Source organism: Mustela nigripes, chromosome 1 (genome assembly GCF_022355385.1).
Source record: "Mustela nigripes isolate SB6536 chromosome 1, MUSNIG.SB6536, whole genome shotgun sequence".
NCBI lineage: Eukaryota > Metazoa > Chordata > Mammalia > Carnivora > Mustelidae > Mustela > Mustela nigripes.
This window is the reverse complement of record NC_081557.1, coordinates 89,558,917-89,570,417: the sequence shown is the minus strand read 5'-3', so window position 1 is coordinate 89,570,417 and position 11,501 is coordinate 89,558,917.

Below are 11,501 nucleotides of genomic sequence, written 5' to 3'. Positions count from 1 at the left end.
TCAATTACTGCAAGAATATTTCCTCGATTTGGGGTGCCATTTAGAATGTAATAGCTACACACACAAAACACTTTTAAGTTCAGTCTGCATTATTAAGATTTTTCCCCATCACTGTTTAAGTCTAAACAAATAACAAAACAATGAATGGAGACCTGACTCAAAGCGTGTGCTAATTTCCATGTTGTGAAGACTCCCACCCTGGCTGATTTCAATCCACCAACGTGACATTATTGAATGCGGGTTTAGAAAGAGATGCTTAGCCATGGGCCATTATATAGCGATTCCAACATACAGATACAGTTGATGTAAATAACCTCAGGAGCACAGATAATAGTAAAATGGATTGGGGCCCCTGGGTGGCTTTGTGGGTTAAAGCCTCTGCCTTCAGCTCAGGTCATGATCCCAGGGTCCTGGGATGGAGCCCTGCATCGGGCTCTCTGCTCAGCGGGGAGTCTGCTTCCCCCGCCCCCTGCCTGCCTCTCTGCCTACTTGTGATCTCTGCCTGTAAAATAAATGAATAAAATCTTAAAATAATAATAATAATAATTAGGACTTAGTAATGAGTTTTGAGTATTTTTTACCTCTGTGTTTAATATAACTTACTCAACTGTAAGTTCATATAATTTAATTTTTAATAATGGCCGTGTTTCTCAACCAGCTTGCAAAATCACTGAAAGTTGAACAATCGGCCCTTGTGAGCCAATTCAAGGCCGCCCCAGAGCCCCGTCAGCTGTAGGGTGCTTTTTCAGATATAACCCATCTTCCCTACCAAGAGATCCGGTAGCTACCTGTCAAACAGACGGGGCATCTGAGGCAGAGGGGGTGAGGTGAGATGCCGCTGAGGTCCTAGAGCAGGGGAGGCTCCAGGGAAGAGTGGCAGGTCCCGGGGTGGGGAAGGGTGCGGGGAATCCTAGAGAACCGCAGGCAGGTTCAGACCAGGACGGTGAGGTCCCGGAGGTTGTGGGTGCGAAAGAGCTCAGGCCCGTGTTCCCATAACCCCCACGCGCACCCCCTCCAAGCTGCCTAGGCCAGCCTCTCCAAAAGGGATCTTCTCAGTGAATCTTCATGGAGAGGTAGCCACACCCACATCGGAGGCTGTGGTTGATTAACAAATTAGCTGCAAATCACTCGCCAATCAACATACATAACAAGTTCGTCCCTGTGATGGAAGATCTGGCCGCGTCAGCCTGCTCACCAAGGCAGCCTGTGAGGATCCGGCCCGGGAGTCAGGTGGAGTGCCCCGCCTTGTGGGCTCAAGGCACTAGTGTTGTAGGGCCAAGAGAGGGGTCGAGAGGCAGGAGCTGCACTGGCCTGGTAGGACCTGCTGTCCCTCATGGCAGCCCCCACCTGGTCCCCCTCAAGCCCTCAGAGTCCTGTTTCAGCTCCCCAAGTCCCTTCTCTACTCCCCAGTGCCCGCAAGCTTGACCTTCTGGGTCTCCAAAGTGAGAGTTGTGGTAGCCATGCCAGGCCCTCCCGAGCTCCCCACGCCCACCCAGGACTTGAACATGAAGGGAGAGCAGTGTGTCATCCCAAACAACCAGAAAGGATGAGCAGTGGCCTTGAGCACACTCATGCTGCGTCTGGCTCAGCTCAGATGCCGAGGGCATGGCAGGTGTCCTCAGGTTCTGGAGCCTGTAAGAGGTAAGGGCTGTGGGGAGAGTGAAACCAGGGCCTGGCCAGAGAGTGGCCCACACCCCAGCTTCCAACCACCCAGCCCAAGCCGTCTCTTCTGCATCCATTAGCTGTGTGACCATGGCAGGTTAAAAAACTTCTCTGAGTTTCCAGTTTCTTTGTGTTAAAAAATAAGTTCATAATACAATATATCTGTGGAGTTCATAAATTGAATATATGGCCTTTGTTTGTTGTTGTTTCTAACTATCGGCCTGTTTGCCTGGGAAACACCCACTCACTGGCCCTGTTTGCCTTCCCAGAAGTCCTTGGTCTCCTGCTTTGCCAGTCCTGATGACGGCTTGGGAAGAAGCACCCAATGTCTCCTGGCCTCCTGCTCCCCACTCCTCGGTCCAGAAGCTCACTCCCGCAACGGGGCTTGGAATCTGGGTTGCCTGTAGCTCACGCCTTACCATTGATGGCAAAGCAGCAGGAGCTCCACACCGGGGTCTGCATGGCCCTGAGTGGGCCAGCTCTGCCCACCCTCCCGAGGTCCATGCTTTCCCGACCTTGGGGATGAGGGAACACGTGGGCCTGGGAGTCCCTCGGACCGTGGGTCTCGGAGCTGGTTCTGATGCTGAATGGTTACTGAACACAAGCGAGCGACGTGGCTTTTCTGCCCCCAAGCCTCCCTCCTGCCTTTTAAAATCATGAGGGGCCATGTGGAGGATCAGCGGGGACCCCAGAGAGGACTGCCTGCCTGGAACTGGGGTTGGGTCTCCATCCTGCTCTCCCCTCCTTGCCCGTCTCACCGCCTCCCGTTTCCCAGCCACTAGGGAAGAGCCCAGCTCTAGAAAGGAGCTGAAATCAGGCCCAGCTCAGCCTTGGGCAACTCCTGGAGGGGAGAGGCAGTGGGAGGTGAGCAGCAGATAAAGAGAGGCCGACGCCAGAACGGGAAAGTAGGAAGGCAGAGCTGACGCAGCACCCAGTCTGCGAATTTCTGCCATAAATCACTCTCAGGAGTAGCCTGCGAGCCCTCCCAGCTGGAGGGAGTAGAGTCTAGAAATCCTGGATTCTAAGCCTAGAACATTCTTGGGGAGCACTGGGAATCTTGGTCAGCTCATTGTTCTTGCTGCCTGCCTCAGCTGACCCACTGCAAAATGCGGAGCGCTAGCCCCCTCCTCTTGGGCTCTGTGCAGAGACGATGCCCCCAGGAGCGCTGAGGTCCCCACACGGAGGTGTGTACAGAAGCAATGGGGTTGTTACTAGTGATTATCGTTCCTGACAGCATTAGTGGAAAAAAAAAAGAAAAAAGCCACACCGAGCTCAGGAACATGCTTGCTCTAGGGTGTGGAATCATAACTCATGTTTATGTAACGCCTCACAGCATGAAACCCCAGTCAGGTGTATTTTTCTCATTTGATTCCCACAACAAGGCAGCAATGCAGGTAAGGCGGAGATCTTGCCCCTGGTTTTATAAATGGGGAATGTTCAGTCTCTGGAGGTAAAGGGGCTGCCCCAGGCCACCAAACCAGGTCATTTGGGGGAGCAAGAATGAGAACCCACCTTTCCCCTTTCCACTGCCTCAACACGAGACACTGGGAAACAGGGAACAAGCCGCATCCTGGGAAAGGGGGGCGTCCCGGGACTTTGGGGTCCAGGTGTGGCTCCCCCATGTCCTGCTTACCAGTGGAGTGGCCTTAGCTACTCCCCAGTATGATGGAGGTCACACAAGCAGTCCCTGCCTCCTGGTCCTTGGATGGGTCAGGAGAAATAATGGGTCAGGGGCTCAGTAAACTCCCAGCACAGAGTAAATGCTCAGTGAACACCAGCAACCGACTTTCTCATTCTTCAGCTTTAAAGAAAGGGAGGTATGCCCTTGGTTTACTTGCCAACTAGAGGCCGAGGGTTGAATAGGGTGACTGCTCCCCCCCACCCCCACCAGTTCTCTCCCCATTTGAAGGGCCCAGAAAGTCATTTCCATGGTCTTTCTTGCTTTCCCCTGGCGTCCCCATCCCGGGGGCTCCACGAAAGCTGGCATCACCACAGCGCCAGAGGACATCACCACGGTGATGGGCATCCTGAGCCAAAGCAGAGGGAAGCAGGGATCTAGACCCTGGGGGGTTAAAAAGCTCCTGCTCTCACCCTGGGTTTGGAGCTGGTCTGAGTCCATGGCAGGCCCAGGAAAGATCTGCTGCTCACCAACGCCATGGAAGGGAGGAAGCTTGGGGCAGTGCCAGGAGCACAGGCTCTAGATCCCGGGTAATCTGAAAGCTAACTGTGCCTCAGTTTCTTTAACCGTAAAGTGGGGTTATAGTACCATAGTGAGGGTTGAATGAGTTGTCTGGTAAAGAGGTCCCCTCCCTTCCTTCACTGTGGAGGCCAGATTGAGGCTCAGGAGGCCAGACCAGCAAGCAGAGCTAGATAAAGACCCGGCTTTCTTTCTGTGAATGTCGCTGGGTAGGGTTCCCAGGGCTGGGACCCTCTCTCAGGTGGGACTGACAGGGGACTACGCAGGGGCCTCTCCCACTTCTTCAGAGCATGGCAGCTGCCTCTGCCTTTCAGGATGTCCCCACCCACTGGACACTATGACCCTCAGATGCTGCCCTGTCCCCCTCCATGGCTGCCTGAGTACCCTGGTCCCTGGCCCTCCTCCAGGGTCCCCTTGGCCTCCATGCCACACTTGGGCATCGCATGTGGCCTCCTGCCGACCTCACCCCTGCAGCGGGCCAGTCAGTCAGGTGACGTGTTGTGAGACTCCCAGGGCTCCCCTGTTAAGTGGGGTACTTTAGCTTGGGTTCTGTGTTTTGGTTTTGCCCAGCTGCGTCCGTGCGGTTAGATTAATCCCATTAGCTAGCGGGTGCGGGGCTACCTGCTGCTTATCAAGAGTGCTTGTGTGACTCCCTTCTCATATGCAGCCACCTTCCCCGGGCAGAGATGCCTCCAGTTTTCTTCCGCCCACGGGTCCAGGGAAAGGTGTGGGCGTCCACTGAAGAAGCTGCCAGGACCACCCGCGTTCATCTCCCCCAGACCCACTCAGCAGCCGCACGACCTCTTCCTTCCTCAGCCCCCACCCAGGGTCCCACTTTCATTGAACAACCTTGGGTCTGCGGTATCTTGGAGTCTAGAAGGTTCCAAGAATGTGGGAACGGCTGCCTTCCAAAGCCAGCAGGAGGCAGGTGCTCCGAATGTTTGGGGACTCACGCTGACTCTCAGTTTTCTCACCTGTAAGATGGGGTGAATGATACTGGTTCCCACCTAAGCAGACACTTGCCCTGAGGGTGAAATGAGAGTGTTTGTGGCACTTTGACAGGAGTTAGTGCCTGAGGGTCTTGTCAGGCACAGGCCGGGCAGGGTGCAGCGGGCATCATCGGAAGCAGAGTTGGGCCCTGCTGTGACAGGTAAGGAACTGGTATTATTCCCATTTTGCAGATGAGGCAACTGAGGTCCAGAGCACTTGCTAAAGATGTGTGACCCCAGACCCGTGGGATTCTGGAGTGGAGAGTCACAGCGGAGTCATGCCTTCCCAAGGTGAAAAGTCAGGGTGTGTTGGATGAATGAGTGACCGCACTGACAGGGACACCCCACCGCGTCACGAAGCAGTCTGCTCCTGCTGGATACTTAGAGTTTCTGCAAATTTCTTTCATTGAGTAAACATGGTCTTCCCCCGGCCCCTGTTCTGCCCCATGGCAGTCTCCTGATGCCGAGGGGCTTAGCTCACCACGGGGGAACTCCACTCCTGGGATCCAGCGGGGGCCCCTTCCTCCCCAACTCACAGCCTCAGGCACAAGCCCAGGCCTGCCCAGGGACCACGGGGCTGAGTCCCGGGAGCAACCCTCTCCCCCTGGGTGCAGAGAGAGCCAGATCCCCCTCCCTCGGGAGCAGAAGGGAAGGCCTCTGCGGGGAGATGAAGTTCTCGTCACACTGATGTGGGAGCCACGGGTACTGGCTTTGTAACCCCCCTCAGACCCCGGGCCAGGTCATGGCAGGAGCAGGACCCAGGTAAGAGTTGGTGGACGGGAGGGGGTGCCCAGCGGGGAGACGCTCATTCCGAGCAATCCCACGCTTGGTTAGCTGTGCCAGTGACATTGCTTCAGAGCTGACCAGTTGGGGCCCAGGGGCTGACCTGACTAGAGGGCCGTGACACCCAGTCTCAGGCCACGAGGCCTCTGTAGGACTTGGAGGGGCAGGTGGGCCGGGGAATGGGGGAGGGCTCCAGGGCCTGAGCCTCCCCACCCCCCACCAAGGAGGGCCACCTGCCTGTTGTGAAGCCAAGCAGGGGAGCGCCCCTGAGTCCAGGACCCCAGACAAGGTGGGAAGCCACCTGTCCGCAGGAATCCTGTTGCCCCCGCCGCCTCACCCCCTCAGGGGGCCTGGGACTGGGGGCCCCTTCTGTCTGCCCTTTGAGGCATCAGGCTGGGTGGGACAGGCTGAGAATCCTCCCTCCTGCCTCTGGGCCTGAGACCCTCCAGGGTGCGGAGGCATCTCCCCCAGACACGGGGAGCACTGAGAGCCATCCGTTCTAACAACACCCGCCAGTCAGCATGACAGCTGTGAGCCTGGGGCGGGGGGTGGGGGCCGGAGGTGGCCAGGGAGAGCCGAGTTCAAATCCCGCCCCTGCAGGTCACTTCACGGCCCTGGCCTCAACTTGCGTTTCTGTGAACTGTGAATGAGTGATGCTGACTTCACCACGTCACAGGAGTCCTCCAAGCCAATCCCAAAAGGCAGCACACCCTGTGGTTCTATATGTTTGGTGTTCTTGAAATAGCAAAATGAAAGAAACAGAGCTCAGGTCAGTGGTTGCCCGGGGTCAGGTAAGAGGGGGGAAGAGGAGGCAAGGAACCCCACGGAAGGACAACAGAAGAGACCCTCATGGAAAGAGTAGAAATCAAGTGGGCACCCGAGTGGCTCAGTCCATTAAGCATCTGCCTTCAGCTCAGGTCATGATCCCAGGGTCCTGGTGTCGGGCTCCCTTCCCTGCTCAGTGGGGGAGTCTGCTTCTCCTTCTACCACCCTCCACCCCTGTGCTATGTTCTCTCTCTCTCTCTCAAATAAATAAATTTAATTAGATAAAAAGAGAAAGGAAACCAAGGAACTGCTCTGCCCCGGGACCACATCGCCGTCCGCAGCCTGCCGTGATAGCGTACTGAGGTACTGAGGTTTTGCAAGACGGTGGTACCGGGGGCAACACGGGATCTCATTGTGTTATTTGTTACAGCTGCGTATGTGAATCTTCAACTGTCTCCAAAAGCTCCATTTTTTGAAAAGAGTTATTTTGTGTCCAGCAAAGAGTGAGTATCTGTAACATTGCTCTCCATGCTCCCCATCCCCTCGGGTTCCTCTCTGAACCGATGTGGCCTGGGAACTGGCATCCTATAAAACGATCATAGCAAATGGGGAGGGGGAGGTTAGAAGAGCCTGACTAGGTGTTTAGCATCTCTTTATTTCCCTGCCTACTTTGAGTGCCTAATAAATGCAAGTCAACCAGTAACCTCTCAGGGGAGGAAATAAAATGGACTTAAAGCAAGAGATACTTAGGATAGACACAGGGTGGACCTTGGGGCCACCTTACGGGCCCGTCCGAGTCCCCGCCTGGTTGTGGGACCGTGGGGCATGTTGGGGGAGGGGGAGCAGGCTGCGGGTCCGAGGACAGCAGAGCAACACACTTTAATTAGCTCAAGAGTCAATTACATCGGACGTAGAGCGCCCCGACTTCTCCCGACGGCGTGGGGAAAATGGAAGCCTAGCATTTTCAATTTAAGGTTTAGTTAGATAATACCTATTGGTGCCAGTAGATTACAGAGTGGATATTAAATCCTGCAGGATTTGGAATCGGAGCGTACAAATGGAATCCGTAAGTAGGGGGAGGCAGCCGGAAGGAGCTGGCACTCTGTCCTCAGCTCAGGAAAAAGCCTCTCTGGGAAAGCACAGCCAGCACAGACCTGGGTCCTAAAGCTCCTACCAGGGGCTCCAGGATGGTGATAGGGGGCTGGGGATCATTCTGGGGGCTCCCTGAGCAAACTCTTCTCACGTTACAGGCGCGGACGCCAGGGCCCCAGTGCACCCCATGTTTTAACCTTCAGAATCGGAACTCACACCTCAGCTCCATCCAGCCCTTCCTCTCCACTCCATCTGGTCAACTCCTTCATGACCTTCAAAAGGGTTCAAGCCTCCTGCCTCCAGGAAGCCCTGAACTCCACTTGGATTCTTCCCTGAGCCCAGGGAGCCTGGACTTCGGGGTGTTGGCTTCACCAATGGTTATCTTCTTCAAGGACAACCTCATGCCCTCCCCCCTTGGAAGGGAGTGACATGATCGACTCTCTGGCACCCTCCCTCCCGGGTGCACAGGGAGATGCCACAAACACGGGCTGTGCAAATCAGGTGCTTACTTACATTACATTTGTATTGATTTTTGGACAGCTGATGCATTTTGAATATGTGATACATTCACAGCATTTGGGACTCAAAGAGTCCAGAAGGATCTGGGGCAGAAGTCTCCCTCTACTCTACTCTGCAGGGTCCCAGCTTCTCCCCAGGGTAGCCAGTCTCTTGTGTATCTCTCCAGACTCCATCCTGCAAGCAGTTGGGGACATTCGTGTCCCCCTTTCTCCACAACAGCAGGACACATCCGGCGTTATCCCCCCTCACCGCCTTTCTTGGTCACTGTTCTCCTCCCTGTCACTGGGGATATCTACAGATTCCCAACATCTTGGAACCAGGCAGGCCCCATAGCTCCAGGACGGGGAGCCACTGGGACAGAGGGCTGTGGGGATGGACTCCTCCGTCCCCCTCCTCCTCCCAGATGAGCATGATGATGATTAGGACACCTTGAGACGGCCTCTGAGCTGACCTGGAGCAGCGGGCTCGGAACGTGGACGCAGGGCCTCAGAGCCTTGGGCCGAGCCCGTGTGATGGCAGCAATGGTGGCCATCACGGTTGGATGACATCCCTGGCAGGCCCAGCATGAAGTCTGGGGCTCAGCGAAGAAGGAGGATATAGCAGCTTATTAGTTTAAGCAGGATGAAATGTGTAAATTAATTACCCCGGCCACCCGTGCATGTAGCAGCCGGCCCTGCACGCGGGGAAGACAAGCATTAGCTTCGTTCCTGCGGGCTGGTAACCCTGCCAGCTGCCACTGGGAGGGCCCCTGGCCGCCCATCTACCCGGGGGGAGGCAGGACCCCAACTCAGCCGGCCCCGAACCAGAGCCAGCTGGTCCTGCTGGATGAGCGGAATGCTCATCCTCAGGGAAGGATGATCCCTTCCCTGGGATGCTGAGCTTGAATTCTGCTTCCACCAGCAGCGAAAGCAGGGGTCAGCAGAGAATGGGCAAAGGCGGGGGTAAAGGGCCCGCCCTTTGTCCTATTCTCGGCACCTGAGCTCTTATTTATCAGGTGACACAAAGTGCCAGTCACTCTGGTGACCCTTTACTAGCTTCTTCACATTTGATCTTCACAAAAACCCCAAATGGGCTCTATTATGAACCCCATCATACAGGTGAGAAAACCAAGAACCAGGAAGAATAAAGAACTAGTTCTACTGATCCACCTGCTCACTGGCAGTGTTAGGATTCAGATTAAGGACTGCACCCGGCCTCCCAGGAAGACAGACAGGCAAGGGGCGGTCTCTGGGGTCATCACCCAAACGCGCCTTCTCTGCTTCTAGGCCCTGTGGCCAGAGACCTTCCCGCGCCATAACCTGCACAGATGAGCCGTGGCTCCCCTCCCCCTGCAGCTGGGACGTGTTCTCCCACCCAGCTCCCCGCCCCCCAGGGGCCTTCTGCTCTCAGCCAGTTCCCCAAACTGCCCCGTCTTCCTATACCCCTTGCCCCCATGTCTCCACCTGTTCCTCCGCCTGGAACGCCACTGGCACCTCCACCTGCCATAGTCAGCCCGCTCCTCCACGTCTCTGGCTGCCATCGTTGCCCAGCTGGACCGTCACTCTCCGCTCTAGCATCACCCCCATCCATCCCAGAGCACTCTTCTTAGGGCACTGAACTTCACCGGCCTGCAGTGGCAATGCCACCTTTACAGGAAACCCCAACTCTTCATGGGGTGCTGTGTGATGGGACCCTGCCTGCCTCACTGCCACCCAATGTCCCCTCCTCAGCACCCCCAGCCGGCTGGCTCCTGCCCTCCCCACACTTGCAGAACACACTCTCCAATGCAGGTCCCCTGTTGGACGATCTTCACCCCCAGGTCCACCGCCCCCACCCACCAGGAGAACCCTCCTCCCTCAGCCCTGCTCCCCATGGTCCTCTGCAGGGTGCTTATCGCATCCAAATCAGCCCATGTTCATTTATTATGCTTGGCTTCCCAAATGGGCTGTAAGGTCCATGGAGAGCAGTGCCTCCTGTCTCCCCATGCTGAGGTCCTGGCACACCATGAAGATTTGGGACTCCACGAGGAAGCCCCCTCTGTCCCACCATCCTGAACCCTCACCCCAGCCCTTCTCTCTCCTGGCCTTGCACAGTGGACCCAACACTGGCCTTCTGGTCATCCAGTCCCATCGCCCTCTTGGCAGGTCCCCACCTGAGCCATCAAAGACCCACAGCCTCACCTCCCAAGGAATAAGCATGAGTCCTTCTCAGGGACAGGCTCTCAAGGCCACGCCTTCCACCGACAGCTCTGCCCTCGCCAAGGGGCCAGTAAGGACCAGGGTTTGCTGCTCATCGAGGGTCTTAACATGAGGATGGAACCAACCTCAGAGAAATGCAGTTTGCCCTCCAAGGCCAACCATGAAAGCAGTGGAGAAACAATTTATCAGGTCACTTAGGATAATTTCTTCACCACGTACGAACCAAAGACCTCCCCATCCTCCCCAGCCTGGCTTCTGTCCTCCCTGGAGAGCCCTAGGGACTGGGGCATCGTTCTCAGCCCCTGGGGAGGGTTCCTGCCTCCCCACCACTCTCCCTCCTGCAAGATGGGTTAGTGATTCCCACGACCCTCATCCCTACCCCCTCCTCCTTGCATTTGCCCTTCTCAGCCTTCGCCTTGGCAGGGTGATGGATTAGGAACCAGGAGCTGGCACGGCACCCAGCAATTAGTGTTTATCTCCCTCATTTATGTGGCTGAACAACAGCTCGTTTTCAAACTTAATAGTCAATACTCAGAAAGATAAAACTGCCTGGGTCCCTCCTGGGAAGCAATTTGAGGATTTGGTGGTAAGACCCCGCCCCCTCCGGACAGGCGTTCCTGGCCCCAGCTTTTCCCCTTCTAATCTCCCCGCAGAGTCCACCAGGACAAGATACGGATCTCCCCACTGTGCAGTCAGGAAATCTGAGGCTAAAGGAAGTCAAGGGACTCTGGTTCTTAGTATTCTCTTGTCTTGGATTTTGAGGACTCTGACTTTCCATGTACCTACCATTTGGCTTGGTGTCCTGCCCTGTACAGATTACCCTCGACGTTCAGGGGTTGCAGAACTCAACCTGACATGCCCACCAGGCCCCCTCCCTCGGCATGCCCTCCTGCAAGGAGAGCCCAAGGGCAGCAGCCCGCCACTTGGAGGAGACCCTTCCCGTGCCCCACCCTGCAGCCCCTGTGCCAGGCGGGCAGGGTGTGGGGCGGGTGAGCAGCAAGCCTCTCGTTCTTCTTGGCAGGGGGACTGCCGGCCTTGTAATCACACATTCCACAGTCTAGGGCAAAGTCTACTTAGCTAATGCACAAGGAGTGGAGAAAGGGGCTTCCCTTGTGGAAAGGCTATGGGGCCTGGGTTCTGACAGCAGCTTGGGGAGGGAGGCTGAGGGCCCATAAACTGAAGTGAAATGCTGCCACCTCCTGGCTAGTTCTCAGACCTGCAGGGAGCTGTGGGGCTGGTTCAAAGGCTGGAAAAGAGGAATCACGAGCCGGCCCCCCCCCCCCCCCCCCCCCCCCCACCCCCCCCCCCCCCCCCACC